At 40.2% G+C, this 21146-nt stretch overlaps 1 long non-coding RNA gene across 1 annotated transcript; it reads right to left on the bottom strand.

Annotated features, from left to right (window-relative positions):
* Positions 1-5732: 5732 nt before the first annotated feature.
* LOC120867896 lies at positions 5733-13127 on the bottom strand. The gene is made up of 2 exons (XR_005722063.1): positions 12390-13127; positions 5733-12348 (listed from the first exon to the last, which is right to left on the bottom strand). It is a non-coding gene; the product is annotated as an uncharacterized LOC120867896 (long non-coding RNA).
* Positions 13128-21146: the final 8019 nt, after the last annotated feature.

The raw sequence follows: 21146 nt of genomic DNA, 5'->3' as shown, positions 1-21146 counted from the left end.
ACATGTGGGTTTTAAAGTATCTTTGATACTAATTTCTGATTAATTTAAATGCTTTCTTCTCTAATCACGCTCTGTGCTTTTTCAGTCTTTTTTACTGAAAGGCTTTCAATGGCTGTCAAAGATCTCTGATAAATGTCACATGGCACTTGAAAATACGTGGGTTATTTTCAGGTATCTTTTGATATTGATTTTTAACATAATAGGAGAACAGATTCTCTACGATTTCAATGCCTTTAGACCATAAAACTCTGGCACTTTGTTTTATATTCCTGGATGTGGTCCAGTGTCTCCTGGCTTATAGTCTCTGGGAACTTAGAATTTGCAGCCTGCTGTGGTGTGAAAATTATATAAATCTTAATTATGGTAAATTGCTTCATAGTGCTTTTCAGGTCTACTATATCCTTCTACTTTTCTGTCTATTCACTCTATTAATTTTTGAGAGTTTGATATTGAAACTCAACTAAAAATCGTAATTTATGTACTTAAAAAAATAATTGTAATATATAATGGAAATACATAATTTTGTTCTGTTTTCTAAATCTCCTGTAAATGCATTATGATAATTTCATCATTTAAAAAATAAAAAAGAGGAATAAAAAGAACCTGACTAAAAATGATGAAATTATTGACCAGACACCAAAAGCAAACATATTAAAGTTCAAAATACTAAAGAGTTCACTGTTTACATGAGTCTTAAGTCTCTACTACCTCTAGGATAATCCATTAATTTGTATGCTGTAGCTAATGCAACAAAAAAATCAAATTTTAAAAACCCAAAATAAATATTTGCAGATGGTATCACTGTGTATCTAAAATACATAGATTCCATCAATTAGTACAAATTAAAAGATTCATTTGACAGCAGCCAGTTACAAGATAAATAAACACCAACAGCTTTTCTCTAAACTACCAATAAATAACCAGAGACAGAGGTAGAAAAAGACCCTATATAAGGACAAAATGATAAACTACATAGGAATAAATTTAATCTAAAAAACTATAAAATTTTACTGAAAGACACTGACATAGAATCTGACACTCTGTTCTCCTGGGTGGGTAGGCTTTAAATAAATATACCAAGAAAAATAATAATAAAGCTTTCTATTTGAATATAGAAATTATGAAGCAAATCAGAATCCCAAAGGGTTATGTTTATCTTTTTAACTGAACTAAACGATTCTGAAGTTTCCATAAAAACTACAATTTCCAATAAAATCAAGGGGAAAAAAGGGGGAGCACTTTGTCCAATAAATATTTCAGTATACCACAAAACTATGGTAAGCTAAACAGTATGGTACAAAAACAGAAACAATTCCATATAGTAAATATTTGCCAGACAAAACATAATGAAGTAACAGATTAAATATATAATGCAGGAAGGACAGTTTGGTTCTCTAATTTGATGAAGCTGTCTATGTCAAATGGCAGGTAAAAATAAATTACAATGGATTAAAGACAATTCGAAGAATAGGTATTTAAAATTGAGAATAGTGTTTTATATTACTGGAGTGGGGACATATTCTTTAGCAAGATGAAAAAACTAGAAGCCATGAAGAAGACTGATATAGGTATTTTTTACTCTATTAAAAAAAAATCCAACACTTGTCTAAAGAAGACAATAAAGAGACAAGACAGAACATGAGGAAATACACGCAGTGTAACGGACACGGCATTGAGTATTTCTAATACAAGAAACTTCTTAAGGGAAATAAAGGAATATAAAAATGGACAAAGAATGTTAATCAAATAATTCCCTTTGGAGAAAATACAAATGGCCAATAAATAACCACATATTAAAACAAATACTCTTACTAGCGGTTCAACCATTAGATTAGTGGGGAAAAATAAGTCTAACTAACGTCTGAAGCTGGCAGAGGCAGCAAGACACAGACATAGGCTCACGCGTTTAGTGGGAAGGTGTAAATTGCTCAGAACTTTCTGAAGAGGACGCCAACAAGAATTAACTTACAATTCTGAGGACACCCTTTATGGGGCAATATCACTTTTGGCTATCTACTCCAAAGAAATGAAAACACCAAAATATAAAGATAAGGCCAAGTATGTTTACTGTTTGAACTGGCAAAAAACAGAAAAAACGAAGTGAAAGTAAATAAACAGGGGAATTTACCTTGTAACATAACAAAGATATAAAGAATGAGATGTATTGGTTTTGCCCTACATTGACATGAATCTGCCACAGGTGTACATGAGTTCCCAACCCTGAACCCCCCTCCCTCCCACCAGCCTCCCCGTATCATCTCTCTGGGTCATCTCAGTGCACCAGCCCCAAGCATCCTGTATCCTGTATCGAACCTAGACTAGCGATTTGTTTCTTACCTGATAGTATACGTTTCAATGCCATTCTCCCAAATCATCCCACCCTCTCCCTCTCCCACAGAGTCTAAAAGTCTGTTCTTTACATCTGTGTCTCTTTTGCTGTCTCGCATACAGGGTTATCATCACCATCTTTCTAAATTCCACATATATGTGTTAGTATACTGTATTGGTGTTTTTCTCTCTGGCTCACTTCACTCTGTATAATAGGCTCCAGTTTCATCCACCTCATTAGAACTGATTCAAATGTATTCTTTTTAATGGCTGAGTAATACTCCATTTTGTAGATATACCACAGCTTTCTTATCCATTCATCTGCTGATGGACATCTAGGTTGCTTCCATGTCCTGGCTATTATAAACAGTGCTGTGATGAACACTGGGGTACACGTGTCTCTTTCAATTCTGGTTTCCTCGATGTGTATGCCCAGCAGTGGGATTGCTGGGTCATAAGGCAGTTCTATTTGCAGTTTTTTAAGGAATCTCCACACTGTTCTCCATAGTGGCTGTACTAGTTTGCATGCCCACCAACAGTGTAAGAGAGTTCCCTTTTCTCCACACCCTCTCCAGCATTTATTGCTTGTAGACTTTAAAAAAATAAAAATAAATAAATAAATAAATAAAACTATACCATAGTTAATGGGATAAAATGTATGCCTGCCTTAATTGTAGCTACTTGTAATATTTTGGTACTGGAAAGCTATTAAAGGAGTGAATTCTTTAAGTTTATAATGTTTATGAGTCAGAAGATACATTTTGTTATAGCAGCTATAATTGTTTTCTGCAGCATATCTTATTGGAAATATTTTGTGGATAAATGAACCACAAGGGAAAGCCCAATTCTGAATACAAAGAGTACACAAAAAACAAATGAAAGTAATATATAAATAGAAACAAGACAATTTTAATGAATATTTCATGAAGCATTGAAATAATTCCCCTATCATGTTTATAATTTGAGTCCATTATGTAAAAATTAATTGAAAAGGAATAGATTAAAAATGTTTAACTTAACAGAATTCTATATTTGATGGAACCATGAGAACTGTCTAGGGAAGGCTGCAATGAACTTCAGCAATTATTTAACCTCTCCAAGCCCCCTGATTCCTGAAATGTAATAATGTTCTACTCATGGTGTAAAATTAAATAAAATAATGTAGAAAATAGAAAAAAAAAAAAAAAGAATGAGATGGAACCACAAAGTCCCACTCAAGAGACATCAGGAATATTTTTAAGAAACAAGCGAGTTATGGAGTTACCTGCTTACTACAATCACATTTTTATGTTTTACAAAAGATAAAACAGTTCTAGGATAAGTTATTACTATCCTAAATATATAAAAGAAATTTAGACTCTAAAAGAAAGCAGTTCTCTGAAGGTCCCACAGCTGGTATGTGGATAAGCCAGAATTTAAAACCGTGATGCCTCCCGTACCGGGACATGCACTTTTCAGGAGGCCACTCACAAACATTATTTTCAATTCTCATCATAAGAAACTCTGTAAGGTAAGCGAGCTGATCATTTTCCACCCCAGGACTGTCTGACTTCACAACCTGGGCTCTTTCCACCAGGCCACATACTTTCCCCTAAGTTACCCCACATGTAATTTTATTTGCTCGTATGCTTTATTTAGGGAATTTTAAGTAAAAGATAATAGCATTCAATCACAGACACATTCACTAAATTAGTTTTCAATATTTTTAATGTATTAGGAATTCAGTAATAGCTAGTAACTACCATAAAAAGCAAGAACTTTAACACAATGAAATCAGTATCAATATTATAATAAATATATGCAGATACCATTTTAATTTGGTTTCCATAGATAAATTTGAAGCAAATAGCAAAAAAAAAGAAGAAAAGTTCCTTTAAGACAAACGGAAACCAGTCTAATTTTAAAATGTGTTTCAAAGAGGAGCACTGCCCATCCGCACTCTTCACCACTGCTACAATCACTGGAGACCTCACACAGCTCACACCAGTTGGGTTCTCACCACCCACCACTAGCCTTTATCAATGTGATGTTAGCGCGCCCCCTGGTGGCCGTCAGGAGACATGTGGAGTATTTCACCACGTGTTTATGATGAAAAGCAGAGGGTCTGAAAAACTTCCCACACAGCTATTTTTTTTAAAAACTTGGACATTTAACTTCATTCCAAAAAAAATGTAAATACTGAGAAGGAAAAAAAAAACACTGAATAAATAATCTGTTTCTATATTAGGATTCAATAGAGTTGTACTTTTCAGGCAGGCATTTATACCCACCACTGAATAGTTGATGTGTTACATGAAGTGGAATTAGTCATGTGTTTAACATTCCTGCAAATACACACAGCATTTTTGAATTTTATTTTTAAACATATTTTGAAGTATACCTGTAATTTCACGAGAATTAAATAGTTGAAGAATCTAATTCACAGAAAAAACTTAACATAGTATAAAAATTGTTTTATCGAAAACTTTTCAGAAACAAACACATCGTGACAGAAAATGGCAAGTGTACCCGACAAAGTGTATCTCTATTTCTGTTAATAATACTCCACATTTAAATGCTAGGAACAAAAATTATATAGTTCAGTATACATTTACATGGAAAAAACACCAGCTTAGAATGTTCCTAAATATTAATTATTAGTCTTTCTGGTAGTTCTCATCTTGGGCAACCATTAGCTAGGAGTATTAACCTAAGAAATTTAAAAAATAATCTGATTGGTAAGACTTTAAATAAAACTAAAATTGGTTTAAATATACAATTACCAATGTCAAAATATGGCTTAAAATAGTAAATTCAGATATATTTAAACTCATGCTTTCAGCGGAAGTGAACTCCTCTCTCACTGCGTCTAAGACACTCAAAACCAATGAAGGGTAACTTCTCTCACTCCAAAATCTCTGTCTTCTCTTTCGAGTCTTGGGACCTCTTGCTCTCTGCTCCTTGATTCTGTGGACAGGGCTGCAGGGTTTGGGGCTGACACTTCTCTGCTGTGGGCAGTCTCGTGAGTTGCAGGATGGTCGGAAGCACATCTGGCCTCTACCTTCTCCACACCAACAGCACACATAACCCCTACGCCCCACACTGTGACAGACAGAATATACCCAGGAATTGCCAAAAGCCCTTTAAAAAGTGGAAACACACCCAACACGCACCCCCAATGAGAACCACTGCTTTAGAAATAACCGGGAATTGCTACTCGCTTCCAGCGCTTCAAGATGCTGTGAAGAAAAAAAAAAATTACCAGATTCTTCCTCATAAATCACCATGAACTCAGACATAATCCAAATGCTCATCCTTTTATAAAAATTGCATTTAGCAATTAACTCTATAGGAAGAAATGCATCTCGAACTTGAATTTAGAGCTGAAAGCTACCTGTTCTCAGTTTACAGACAAGCCAATGATGTCATGTGGATAATTTTATTTTTAAAAATATCCCTACTGTAATTTCAATATAACATTTTCAGCTAAATGCAGGATAGACATGTTTTTATAAGCATAATTTTGAAAGCTTACAGAATGAATCTTCAGGTTTTTTAAATGCAGAGCACCTCCACCCTGGATCATCCATACTGACTAAATACACTGGAAAAATCATTATAACTTGTCCTGTTTGTATTTCACCACAACACAGTTTTTTGGTTAATCTGCTAAATTAAAATTCATAGTCCTACCCTACATGGAAGGATGCGAACTAGACAGTCAGTTTGACAGAAAAATAAAAGGAGGGCGGTTGAAGTAGAAGCAGAAATAATAAGTGGTTTCCACTGGTGCTTGACAAGGAAGCCGTGTGTCAGAGAATGAAAAATAAAGACAAGAGGCAGTTGTTTTCTGTCCTCTCTCTGAAGCTCTGCTTCAGCTTCTTCCTGGATCCCAGCAAAAACTCTACAAACTCAGAATAAGCATCTAAGACTTACTTAAACTTGTAAAGACCACAAGCTTAGATCTATCTTTGACACCAGGCAACCAAAAGAACCCTGCCTGGAACACACAAAATTCCTCCTACTTGTTTTTCCTTACTCGGATAAAAGCCATCATTTACAAAACAGCAGTAATTTAAGATTTTCAAATTCAAACACTGCCAAAGGTTTGTTATGCAGGTAAACTGACAGGTCTTCACCAATTACAACAAATGGCTCTTGCCACTTACTCGGTATCTGGGGCCTCCCTGGTGGCTCAGATGGTACAGAATCTGCCTGCAACGCAAGAGACCCTAGTTCAGTCCCTGGGTTGGGAAGATCCACACTGGAGAAAGGAATGCCGACCCACTCCAGTATTCCTGCCTGGAGAATTTCATGGAGAGGCCTGATGGGTACTCCTTGGTATTAGTTCTTTTTAAAGAGTCAAGATAATGTTTACCTTTCAAATTACCCAAATCTGAATGAAGATTAATTCACCATTCGTACTCACGCTCAATAAAATATAATCCAGCATTAATCATTTTTAGTAATTCCTTCAAACAAACCCATGGTCAGGCATTTTGTTTCATATTCTCCCAATATTGTCCATATTTGTTCTCTAATAAGAGAAACATTTTATGGAGTAAAAACAAAACTTCCTTACAGTAGTAACTCATTCTATGCTTACAGAAGGCAAAGGAGTAAAGCAAAACAACTTGGAGGTCATCATTTCATAACGTAAGAAATCAAAGATTTGGGTTTGGATTATTTCTTCTTCCCATATAACTAACATGCACAGCAATCTGATTTTTAAAAGGATAAACTGAAGGATAAAGACCACAGAAGAAACTGCACCAAATGAGAGATTTCATAAAAGTTTTGGAAGATGGAAAGTGGATGTAGGAATGGTTATTTCGTCTGGAAAATAGACAGTAACCTAAATATAGTGATGGAAGAAATAAGGTAGGCCACAGAAAGCAAAGCATGTTTAATTAATTAAACACTGCATAAAAATTCATTTAGATTAATTTACATATCAAATTGTAACTAAATATTACATACTAAAGTGAGAAACAGTTTCTAATTAATAACCTAAACAAGGAAACGATCTCTACAAACTGTATTAGCATAAAGTTTATTGAAAACTATACCTATACAAATATAATACAATTTGTCAACTAGTTTATTTTAGCTGAAGATAAAACATTAATGGGTATAGGTTCTAGATCCAGATCGCCTAAATTCAAATCCTAGTTCTTCTACTCACTAGATGGGCAAGTTATAACCTCACTGTTGCTCAATACCCTCATTTGGAGAATGTGGCTAATGACAGTGCTTTCAGCTAATAGGTTATAGAAATTAAACAAGATGAATGCAATGTGCATAGAAAAGTTCCTGGCACAAAACAAGTCCTCAGCTAAATATTACTAGTACCACCCTACCACAGGATCATCTTTAGTTCTGTCTCACCAGAAGGAACTGGTAACAAAGACTCTCCTTCAGCCAAATTTCAAATTTCAGTACACCCCCACGACGGCTTCCATTAAAAAGAAGTCTGCTTTACCATTCTTTAACAAGTGTCACTGAATGCATTTTTTCTGTAACAGAAGATTTTTTTTAACACTGGAAGCCAGCTAAAAAGGTTCTGCATTATTCCAGACAATAGAAATATGGTGATGAAAGGAAATATGGAAAGAAACAGACTTAGTAGAGATGGTTAGGACGCTGGATTTGGTGTATGGAGAGGGACTGGAAAGTCACAGATAATGCTCACATGTTCAGATCTATGTAACCAGAGAGTGGTACCATTCACTGAGATAAGAAATGCGGAGAGCAGGAACGTTGTTAAGTTCTAAACATGTGAAGTCTCAGCTGAGTTATCCAAGTGGAAATAGCAGTGGACAGGGCTCTCTTCTGGCATCTTCTACGCACTCCACAGAGAAAGTAGTAGCATTTCCTAGGATTGAGGGGAGAGAGGGTACAGTCTGAGAGTAGGGAACGTTCAGTGTACCCAACGCAGAGAACAGCAGGCAATTAGAAAGACAGGAGGCATTTTCTGTCTTTAAGGAATCAGAGAATGTATCAACTTGCTTTGAGCAACCTAACACAGTTACACTGATTGAGAATTAGGGATTTATCAAAATATTTAATACTATCAGACATGATAGTATTCTCCCTCAAATAAGACAGAGGCTGGCTACAGGCCATGCAAATGGGGGGTGGGGGGTGGCGGGGTGTGTGTGGAGGTAATGGACCTTCAAAAAACTCAAGGGGTGAGTAGTAAGTGACTCAAGAGCCTCCAAGTTCAAAGAATAAGAATCACAGGATTAATGGAGTAAGAGAAGAAAGCTTTTAAAAAAAAAAAAAGCGGGGGGGGGGAGCTTGTGCTTAGACTTCAGTATCTAACTTTAAGAACTCACTTAACCGAACTCCAGAAGTTAAGGCCAGAGGTGATGAGCATCACAGAACGGAAGTAAGGGTCCTGCTGACAGATGAGCAGAGGACACTGCTCGCCCCGCCTGACGCTCAAGTAACCTGCGAGGACCTCTGCCCGAGGACCCCACAGAAGACTGAGTCGGGGCCAACGCTTACAGCAGCGGAGAGGAGACCCCCAGGCAGCAGGGAGGACGGCGCGGGTGCTGCGGGTGCTGGGGCCACACCGCACCTCCAAAGAGCAGGCCCGGCAAGGCAGTGAGAGGAGCCTCTTCACGGTCCTCTGGGCCTGGCGGCTCGGCTGGTGAAGGATCCCCCTGCGGTGCAGGAGACCCGGCTCCAATCCCCGGGCCAGGAAGACCCCCTGGAGAAGCAAACGGCACCCCACTCCAGTACTCCTGCCTGGAGAATCCCACGGACAGAGGAGCCTGGCAGGCTACAGTCCATGGGGACAGCAAGAGTAGGATACCAAGCAACTACATCACCAGCACGGGACTCAGCAGGAAGGGGAACAGCTGGCTACATTATCAACAAGGAAAACCATCAGCTTTCAATTAGAAAGATGGAGGCTATATCCACTATGTGTATCCACTACAAACATTCCCGTTCGTATTAAGAAAATGACACTGGTGAGCACAAAAGAAAAGGCATCCTATGTTGGTTCTGTGAGCATTTTCCACAGCACTACGACGGATACTAAGGGCAGGCACTGTACCAGCTTGAGAGCCAGACACCCTGGTCTGGACTGCAACTGCTCCATCCATCAGCAGCGTGAACGCGCACAGAGGCCTCATCTTCCCCATCTGCACGACAGGAACGCGCTACCCTACCACATGTGGTGACAGCGTTACGTTCCAACACTGCCCGCAACACAGGCACACATATTCAGCTGAACCATCAGCAATAAATAAAAAGCCTGAACATTATAAAAAGTAAGCTGTGCAGAATAACAGAAATATGGACATCACCCTAATTTATAATAAAACCTGAAAATTACACAAAATCAATTCGTAAAGTGACTAACACTTTTAGATATCTCTATACAGATGTTATTTTTAAATTTTTATACTTTACAAATACATATCCTGTGAAGTTGATGAACTTTCATAGAGTCAGTCTTTATGGAGAGCCTGCCTTAAGCTTCTCAGGCACCAGCGAAGGCATCCATCTACAGAATGAGAGATGGAGAGACTGTTCACAGTGGGGCGAGTCTGGGGCAGGGGCTGCAAACACAGCAGTTAACAGCACAGAAAGAAAAGGTAAGAACAACCATCATCTTCATGATTTTATTTTCAAAAGCCCTGGCGAGTGTGTGAATGAATACCTTTCAAAAGTCTTTGAAGAAAAAAAGCAGATAACAGCTTGGGTGTTTAAATGAAATATATATGGGCCACAGATTCTAACTAAATATGAAAGAAAGTGCACCAGTAGAAAGAGGGGGAAAAGGGTGGTGGGGATGATAAGCAACTAAAAAGCCTCAAAGTTCAAAGAAATAAGAATGATGTGAGTATATTGGTTACCAAATCACATGAATGACCCTATAAATTAGAAACGGGCATAAATTCCTATTATAGCTTCACTGACAATTTCTCTAACAGTCATCAAAAACTCAAACATTGATCAGCTTTGAAAACCTCTAAGGGGAACTCACTTCTAGAATGGCCTACATAATTTTAGAGGACTTCTGATAAAATGAAAGACATGCCTAAACACACTTAAACTTTTCAAAAACCTAAACTTCAATTATGTGAAAATGGCTTTCACTGCAACCACCTTCACATTAAAAACAATTAATGCGATCAACAATTAAAAGTCATTGCTATGGTGCCAAAAATGATGACCCAACTGGCAGTCTCTGAAAAAGACGAGTTTTATGCAGTCTCCCAAAAATAATTTAACTTTTTTTAGAGATAATCATTCAACTGATTTGTATGGGAAAGAGTTATAAGAGAGTAACTCCAGATATTTAGAAGTATTTTTATTACAAAAATAATGTATACTCTAGGTAAAAATTTTGAAAACTAAAATATAAGAATCTCTCTACCTTCAAATTCCATCTCCAAGATATACTCAATATTTACTCTATTTCAATATGGAATATTAACAGTATTAGAATAATACTGACTATTGAATTTTTAGTCCATTAAATAAACACAAAAAAATAAATCATACAGGAACATATTCTAGGCTTTTCACTGTCAGATACTTAATCTGCAAATATACTCAGTTTTACATTATGGTTGTCTCTAAGGATTATCCAATACAATAAACAAATCCAGTTTCCTTCCAAGCCGCTTTTAATTCAATGTCACTAAGCATCCATGCTTCTCATGTCGCCTCTTATAAAACCTCAGAGCAGTTAATCTGCTGTATTAACAGAGTCCTGAGTCAGTAGCTTAGGCAAGACCTCTACAGCGCCTTCCATATAGGTCCCTTCCAAGTGATCTTCTCATTAAATATATTGCTGTATTTCAGGTACTTCTGAATCAAACCAACTAAACAAAGTCTTTCTAATCACAACCGTATAAATTTATTTTCGCTCAGGAGCCTCAAGGATTACTTGATGACAGTCTGAGAATGAACAGAGGAAAATCTGCTGGCAGTTCTTCCTTCTCATTACACTTCATTTATTATATACAGAACCAGTAGGCTATGACAAATGAAATATGAGGCTAAATTCTCCAACATAAAAACTGCTGATGTAGCATTAATTTAAATAAGCCAAATAAGTGTTTAATCTAAATATTTACTTGCATATGTTAAAATTTTAAATGAGAAAAGAGTAAATGTTATTCCTAAAGGAATGCAACCCAGTGCTAATTTATATAAATGGATTTTTTAAAATTTATTTACTAATTTTTGGGGCACTAGCTCTTTACTCAGAGAAGACAATGGCACCCCACTCCAGTGCTCTTGCCTGGAAAATTCCATGGACGGAGGAGCCTGGTAGGCTGCAGTCCATGGGGTCACTAAGAGTTGGACACGACTGAGCGACTTCACTATTACTTTTCATTTTCATGCATTGGAGAAGGAAATGGCAACCCACTCCAGTGTTCTTGCCTGGAGAATCCCAGGGACGGCGGAGCCTGGTGGGCTGCCATCTACGGGGTCGCACAGGGTCGGACACGACTGAAGCGACTTAGCAGCAGCAGCAGCAGCAGATCTTGACTGCTCTGCACCGGCCCCCTCTAGCTGCAGTAACTGTGCTGCGCAGGCGTCTCGCTGCAGAGCTGGGCTCCAGGCCCTGGGTTCAGCAGGCACTGCGCGTGGGCTCAGCAGTGGCACCTGGGCCTCGGTACTCCACGGCTGTGGGATCCTCCAGACCAGAGACTGTGCCTACGTCCACTGTACCAGCAGTTGAGTCCCAGAAATGGATTTTCTTTTTTGGGGGTGGGGGGGAGAGGGGGGGGGGGATTTTCTTTTAAAACCTTTTCATAACAACCCCTGGGAAGAAATACATTTTTCATCACCAATATACACATATATCTGTTTTCATGTCTACATACTGTATAAAAACAAAAGTTCCACAAAACAATATTTGCCCTTACTATTGCATTGTTATTTTCTATTCCTCTTTTCTTTTTTAATGCTGTGTTAATCCACTAGTTGCTTTTGCAAACCACTAAGAAGTCACAATCTATAGTTTGGAAAACAGAGAGACCATTCGAAGGCAATGAACACGCAGACCACCTGCCCTAAATTTCTTCAAAGGCAATGAACACGCAGACTACCTGCCCTAAATTTCAGATGCTCCCCAACTTGGAATGGTTCAGTTTAACAGTTCAGTGTAACAGTTCCATTTTACCGTGGTACTAAACAAGACGTCTGGTAGAAACCATACTTGCACTTTTGAGTTTCAATCTTTTCCCAAGCAAGAGATAAGCCTCCTTGCTGAGGCTGCGTGGCCAGAGCTCCCCATCAGCTGCACGATCCTGCTCAACATACTTAAAACCGTTCTGCACCCAGACAACCATTACACTTTCCACCTTCAGCACGGGACTCAATAAATTCCATGAGATAGTTTTCAAATTAGGTTTGAGACAGATGACTCTGCCCAGCTGTAGCCTAACTGTGAAGCGTCCTGGGCAGACCTCAGGGGTCAGGGCCAAGCTCTGTGTTAAATGTGTTTCCAACCAAGGATATTCTGAACTTATAATGGGTTCACTGAAACACGGACCCATTGCAAGTCGAGGAAGATCTATCTGTTCTTTCAAAGCTGGCCAAGCACAGACTCATTAGAGTTTTAACTCCATGGTTACTTTGAAAAGAAGATGACAAGAAACAGAGGAGTTTAAGCAAGTTAAAGCTGTGCTTCATGACCCACGAAGTGAGTAAAATATTCTCACTAAAGACTCCAGCCCGGCACTCTGTAAATCACAGGTCATTTATTTACTTTAGACAACAAACTAAGGTAAGAGCTGAGATACCACAGGCCCTTAAGCAATAACTGGCCCCACCCACAGGCCAAACAAAGCTCATCTATTACAGTGTAACAGATAATTCTCTGGAGGCTGCGTGGAAAATGTTGTCATTTTGGCTTTCTACAAAACTCTTCTCGATGACCATGATGAACTCGTCTATCAGGTGCTTCTCTCAGCCTAATCTAGGTATACAGTGATGACGCTACCCCCAGGGATCTGCTGAAATTCACTACCACCCAACTGTCACCTCCAACCGCCCCTATCTGAGGGTCACAGCCATAACTGCAGTAGCAAGGGATAAAACAACAATTCCTCATGGCTAATCCACTCAATATTTCAGCACTTAGCCTTTTAAACCCATTTATTGCTAAATCAATTTGATCAGCAATAACAGCAAAGTAAATTACCATATAAAAATTGAATAGATGCAATTATGTAAAACACACAACTGGTAATTTTTAACTGTGATTTGAAATAATGCAATTTAATCTAAAAACCCTTCCCCCACCTTACTGCCCATCCTCCTCATCACATCTTTGATTTCTAGTCAATAAAGTTACTTGTATGTATTTATATTTTACCTCTATGAAAACTGTCTTTAAAAAAGATCCGAAGTAGCTTGGAAAATATAGGAAAGGAAACATCAATCTCAGCAAAGAACAACTAACTTAAAAGTCCACAGTGACATCCTTAAAACAAATTGTGTTATACTTTAAAACTCCCATGAGAATTCACACATTTGTAAAACAGAATGGAAACTTGGCTGTTTAAACTCAATAAAATTCAATGTTACATAGCTAATCTGAAAATTCCTAAGTATCTCTAAGTTGTTTAATTACCCAATGATTTAAATAAAATATACAAACACATATAAAAATGAACGTGTGCATACGCTTGTATGCATATATGTGCAAGCTGTGCTGTGCTCAAGTCACTCAGTCATGTCCGTAGCCACCAGGCTCCTCTGTCCATGGGGCTTCTCCAAGCAAGAATACCGGGCGGGGGGTGGGGGGGGGGAGTGGAGGGTGGCCATGCCCTCCTCCAGGGGATCTTCTCAGCCCACGGACTGAACCCAGGTCTCCCACATCGCAGGCGGACTCTTTACCACGTGAGCCACCAGGGAAGACCATAATGTGCATATGTATATGCAAAACAAAATTCAGAACATTCACATTAGCTAAAATACATTCCTGTTATTTCAGTTTAAAGAGAAAAATGACAACTCAATTTAAGAAGAAACTATGAACTCTTAATAAAGTAAAATTTCTTTTTATCATGCTTCAGTAGACAAACTAGGAGCCATCTTATAGTTACTCTGTCAAGCAGATGCAATTTTCTTTTGCACTGTAATTCCCTGCAGACTAAATTCTGAAATCCTGCTGCTGCTGCTAAGTCACTTCAGTCGTGTCCGACCCTGTGCGACCCCATAGATGGCAGCCCACCAGGCTCCCTCGTCCCTGGGATTCTCCAGGCAAGAACACTGGAGTGGGTTGCCATTTCCTCCTCCAATGCATGAACGTGAAAAGTGAAAATGAAGTCACTCAGTCGTGTCCGACTCTTCGCAAGCCCACAGACTGCAGCCTACCAGGCTCCTCCATCCATGGGATTTTCCGGGCAAGAGTACTGGAGTGGGGTGCCATCACCTTCTCCGTCTGAAATCCTAAGTAACAAGAAAATATAGTAAAATCTCTTCAAGGCAGAATTAAGGTATCTAGCAACCCCTGCAATCTATAACAAGCCAACAATCAGAAGACCATCCATCTCAGGTGGTAAACTCTGTGCCAGAATGACAACAGAAAGACCTCCCCCATCCCATTTAAAGATTATGAGGTTTCCCTTGTTATCTATAAATCTACAGTAGATAAGAAATTCAAGGACAAAGAAAATTTCAAAAAGATAAGATTAAAAATACCAACAAGCATAAAGCTAGTTAATGATCAGTCAGTCAGTCAGTTCAGTTGCTCAGTCGTGTCTGACTCTTTGTGACCCCGTGAATCACAGCACGCCAGGCCTTCCTGTCCATCACCAGCTCCCAGAGTTCACTCAGACTCATGTCCATCGAGTCGGTGATGCCATCCAGCCATCTCATCCTCTGTCGTCCCCTTCTCTTCCTGCCTCCAATGGTTCCCAGCATCAGGGTCTTTTCCAATGAGTCAGCTCTTCAAATGAGGTGGCCAAAGTATTGGAGTTTCAGCTGTAGCATCAGTCCTTCCAATGAACCACCATGGTGGCTCAGACGGTAAAGCGTCTGTCTACAATGTGGGAGACCTGGGTTCAATCCCTGGGCTGGGAAGATCCCCTGGAGAAGGAAATGGCAATCCACTCCAGTACTATTGCCTGGAAAATCCCATGGACGGAGAAGCCTGGTGGGCTGCAGTCCATGGGGTCGAAAAGAGTCGGACACGACTGAGCGACTTCACTTTACTTCACTTTCCAATGAACACCCAGGACTGGTCTCCTTTAGGATGGACTGGTCGGATCTCCTTGCAGTCCAAGGGACTCTCAAGAGTCTTCTCCAACACCACAGTTCAAAAGCATCAATTCTTCAGCGCTCAGCTTTCTTCACAGTCCAACTCTCACATCCATACATGACCACTGGAAAAACCATAGCCTTGACTAGATGGACCTTTGTTGGCAAAGGAATATCTCTGCTTTTTAATATGCTATCTAGTACTCTTGCCTGGAAAATCCCATGGACGGAGGAGCCTGGTAGGCTGCAGTCCATGGGGTCGCTAAGAGTCAGACACGACTGAGCGACTTCACTTTGACTTTTCACTTTCATGCATTGGAGAAGGAAATGGCAACCCACTCCAGTGTTCTTGCCTGGAGAATCCCAGGGACGGGGGAGCCTGGTGGGTTGCCGTCTATGGGGTCGCACAGGGTCGGACACGACTGAAGCGAGTTAGCAGCAGCAGCAGCAGGTTGGTCATAACTTTCCTTCCAAGGAGTAAGCGTCTTTTAATTTCCTGGCTGCAATCACCATCTGCAGTGATTTTGGAGCCCAAAAAACTAAAGTCTGACACTGTTTCCACTGTTTCCCCGTCTATTTCCCATGAAGTGATGGGACCGGAGGCCAGGACCTTACAGGTGGCAGAAGCCCACAGGACCCTGGGGCGGGGGAGGAGCCTTGTGTTCCATTATGGGATCCAACAGCTCTCCAGGGGCACAGAACCGAGCGAGCGACGGGACACTGAGCTGCCGCCACAGAGCTGCTGTGTGGGGACAGCCCGCACACATCTGGGGCCACACATCTGTGTCCGCCCTGCTGCGAGGGCGGACACGTGTTCACAGTGAGTGTGGGAGGAAAACCAAGCTTTTCTTAACACATAATCCCTCCCCACAGAGCTAAACAGAATCTCTCAACGTCAGGGTTTAAGAAGAGCTAAGACATTCTATGTCTTCAATCAATCTGTACACTAAGTCTTTTACAATATTGTTACATGAGATATTTTTAAAAAACACAGGTTATTCACAACAAGTTTCCAAGGTCACATTTAGCATTTTATATAGTATATTCTTATCTCTTATCATGAACAACCCCTCTAAGTATTATAATATCAATTTTACAGATGAGAAAAATGAGATTCAAAGATGGCAGCTGACCCAAGGCCACCTGGTGGCAGGTCAGGGACAGGTAACCCACATGTGTCTGAAGCACAAGCAGTACCTGTTACTAAAGTTAAGCCACTTCCAAATTTTACCTTGTTCTGAAAAAGAGGTTTGGGGCTTGTGGTTATTTAGTGACTTTTCTATTACTGAATAAAAACAGCTCAATAAAATAAAATGAAAGACCAAATAAAGGCCAACTTTAGTCTGAATGAATCCCTTATTCGAAGTTGGCCAAATATAAATAGGCTCATAACAGAACCTTATCCTGAGGATACTGCTAATGGCACGTGCAGAAATGGAAAAGGAAGTTCCTCCTGAACATATTATGAGGTCATCTGGGAACAATTAAAGGAAAACAAAAATAAATACAGAATATAAAGGACTCTGAGTCAACCCAGTGGTTAGTTATAGCACCTGTATAAACAGTAATCCATGGACTGCAAAGTTAGGAGACGGAGCCCGGAAAAGAGGAAGGTCCACTGAGGGTCCATGAACCTCAAAATTACCAAAATAAAAGCACATGAAGAGAAAATCCTATTATTAAGCAGTAGTTTAAAGCAGTCACACAAGTAGGCAATTTCATACCAACACACAGTAGTTGGGGTCTTCCCTGTAGCTCAGACGGTAAAGAGTCTGCCTGCAATGCAGGAGACCCAGGTTCGATCCCTGGGTCAGAAAAGTCCTCTGGAGAATGGCACCACACTCCAGTATTCTTGCCGGGAGAACCCCATGGACAGAGGAGCCTGGCGGGCCACAGTCCCTGGGGTCGCACAGAGTCAGACACGACTGAGCGACTGACCCTACCACTGCTCTAGAGCAGTTGGGGCTTCCCGGCGGGCGCTGTGGTGAAGAATCCACCTGCTAAAGCAGGAGACGTAAGAGACTATGGGCTCAATCCCTGGGTCAGGAAGATCCCCTGGAGAAGGGCACAGCAGCCCACTCCAGTATTCTTGCCTGGGAAATCCACGGACAGAGGAGCCTGGCGGGCTACAGTCCATAGGGTCACACAGCTGGACGGCACATATGAGTAAATGAAGCAGCTAATATCGTATCTGGGTGAGATCCCTTTTCCTGCTATTGGCTATGATCTTACACTTTGAAAGTCACTGTTTCCATAAAGCAAATATTGAAAGAAATAATATACAACCAAGATACTCACTGTTTTCCAATAATCAATATAAATGTATTTCAAACGTCTAAAAATATCCTGAGTCATAAAACTTTCATTTTAATGATGCTTAATGCATACTTGCCAAAAATCCTAGCTCAGGTTTTAAACAAATGGTAGGCACTCTGACTCTGAGATCAATCCACACTATTTATTCAATATTCCCACTCAATAAAGGAAAGGAACATTCTATTCTCTTCTACTGGTAGCTGAATAAAGCAAAGTAGGAGACTTTTTCTTAATGGTAACACCGTAAGTAAACAGAATTTATTAATTTACTGATTAAACAATTAACTAGAAATATATTCAGCTTCAAATCTATGAGTTCATGGTATTATCCTAACATTCATTCATTGAGCAAATATTCATTGATGGTCTTCTACAGAAACCCTCTCTGCCTATGAGTTCACATATATAACAGGAATCACTTCAGTTCAGTCACTCAGTCAAATCTGACTCTTTGTGGCCTCATGGACTGCAGCACGCCAGGATCCCCTGTCCATCACCAACTCCTGGAGCTTGCTCAAACTCATGTCCATCGAGACAGTGATGCCACCCAACCATCTTATCTCTCTGTCGTCCTTTTCTCCTCCTGCCTTCAATCTTTCCCAGCATCAGGGTCTTTTCCAGTGAGTCAACACTTTACATGAGGTGGCCAAAGTATTGGAGCTTCAGCGTCAGCATCAGTCCTTCCAATGAATATTCAGGACTGACTTCCTTTAGGATTGACTGGTTGGATCTCCTTGCAATCCAAGGGACTCTCAAGAGTCTTCTCCAACACCACCGTTCAAAAGCATCAACTCTTCGGTGCTCAGCTTTCTTTATGGTCCAACTCTCACAACCATGAGTGACTACTGCAGAAACCATAGCTTTGACTAGACAACATCTGTCAGCAAAGTAATGTCTCTGCTTTTTAATATGCTGTCTAGGTCGGTCATAGCTTTTCTTCCAACGAGCAAGCACCTTTTAATTTCATGGCTACAGTCACCATCTGCAGTGATTTTGGAGCCCAAAAAAATAGTCTGTCACTGTTTCCACTGTTTCCCCATCTATTTGCCATAAAGTGATGAGACCAGATGCCGTGATCTTTGGTTTTTGAATGTTGAGTTTTAAGTCAGCGTCTTCACTCTCCTCTTTCACTTTCATCAAGAGGCTCTTTAGTTCCTCTTCACTGTCTGCCATAAGGGTGGTTATCTGCATATCTGAGGTTATTGATATTTCTCCTGGCAATCTTGATTACAGCTCTTGCTTCATCCAGCCTGGCATTTCTCATGATGTACTCTGCATAGAAGTTAAATAAGCAGGGTGACAATATACAGCCTTGACATACTGCTTTCCTGATTTGGAATCAGTCCGTTGTTCCATGTTCGGTTCTAACTGTTGCTTTTTGACCTGCATACAGATTTCTCAGGAGACAGATCAGGTGGTCTGGTATTCCCATCTCTTTCAGAATTTTCCAGTTTCTTGTGATCCACACAGTCAAAGGCTTTGGTATAGTCAATGAAGCAGAAATAGATGTTTTTCTGGAACTCTCTTGCTTTTTCTATGATACAATGGATACTGGCAATTTGATCTCTGGTTCCTCTGCCTCTTCTAAATCCAGCTTGAACATATGGAAGTTCTCGGTTCATGTACTATTGAAGCCTCACTTGGAGAATTTTGAGCATTACTTTCTAGCTTATGAGATGAGTGCAATTGTGTGGTAGTTTGAACATTCTTTGGCATTGCCTTTCTTTGGGATTGGAATGAAAACTGACCTTTTCCAGTCCTGTGGCCACTGCTGAGTTTTCCAAATGTGCTGGCATATTGAGTGAAGGACTTTCACAGCATCATCTTTTAGGATTTGAAATAGCTCCACTGGAATTCCATCACCTCCACTAGCTTTGTTGGTAGCAATGCTTTCTAAGGTCCACCTGACTTAATGGGAATAGTAAGTGATTTAAAGATGCCCCCAAAAATGCATGGCTCAAAGTAGGCTTTCTCTAAAAAGTCAGTGACCAGTTCTTCACCAACTTAGCCACAGCAAAAACAAAACCACAAGTCCCAGATGAGTGATTTACACCAACGTGACAAAAACGACATCCCTCCCCCACCAGTGCTGCAACTGGAAGGAGAAAGAGCAGAATCTTCAGTGGAGTTTCCCTGCTTCATCTGAGGTGCTAGAGTCTCAGAACATCACTGAGGTGTACACTCAAATGGAAATATAAAAATACCTTCAGAGGCGGTACTCTCCTTTCCAAATTACTGCCTTCTGAAAGCTAGCTAAGTGGAAATCATTCCTTGGGTCTTACGTTTAACTAAGGTTTTAAATGCAGGGCTAGCAATTTCACACAGAACACGAGGAGGAATCACAGTTACAGAGGCGTTCTCCCAGGGCACGGCCACGTGGCACAACCCAGGAGACACTGGTCGCCCAGCACCCACAGCCAACTCAGGACAGCAGTGGGAGCGGCCCCCCTGCGGCTGGGCCACAGGAAGCTCAACAGACGTCACCTGGGTATTGTTTTCTTCTTTATTCTCACCCACTTTTCTTCCCATTTTTCCTCTTCCCTCTGGAGTCACAGGGGACTAAGTCCCCTGGCTTCCATGGTAGAGCCTCTAGCTGGCTTAGACTCTCCTAAGCTCCAACTCAAGAAAGAGAACTAAATAAATTTTTTTAACATATATGATCTTCAATCAAAAGGAAGTAAAAAAACCACAAAGGAAAAGTCTAAGTTTAAAGACACACAATGCATCTGACTACAATGCGGGAGACCCAGGTTCAATCCCTGGGTTGGGAGGATCCCCTGGAGAAGGGAATGGCAACTCACTCCATCCAGTACTCTTGCCTGGAGAATCACATGGACAGAGGAGCCTGGTGGGCTACAGTCCATGGGGTCGCAAAGAGTTGGACAGGACTGAGCGACTTCACTTCACTTCACATGTGTGTATATATTAAAAAACCATACAGCTACTTGCTTACATGTAAGGCACATTCATTTGTAACAGCAACACTCTCAGTCTCTCCCCACTTCCTACCTTCCACTGACTCCTCACTAATTTAAGTTCCTGGATAGAAAGAAGCTGAAAGGGAGAAAGGATTAGGACATCAGTAATAAACAAACTCAAAAATTCCAAGGGATTCGAGCACTCAATATCATAATTGGGCATGTAGTGTGTGATTTTACTGATAGACATTTATTGTTAAGTGGTACCTTTCTAACATGAAAAATTAAGTAGTTCATAATGCATTATACTATATCGACAGATAGACAGCTCTTTCTCATGACATAACTAGATAGGTATGTTAA

This window comes from Oryx dammah, unplaced genomic scaffold (assembly GCF_014754425.2).
Source record: "Oryx dammah isolate SB20612 unplaced genomic scaffold, SCBI_Odam_1.1 HiC_scaffold_9, whole genome shotgun sequence".
Classification (NCBI taxonomy): Eukaryota; Metazoa; Chordata; class Mammalia; order Artiodactyla; family Bovidae; genus Oryx; species Oryx dammah.
Note: the sequence above shows the minus strand (reverse complement) of the source record. Positions and strands in the feature narration are given on the sequence as shown.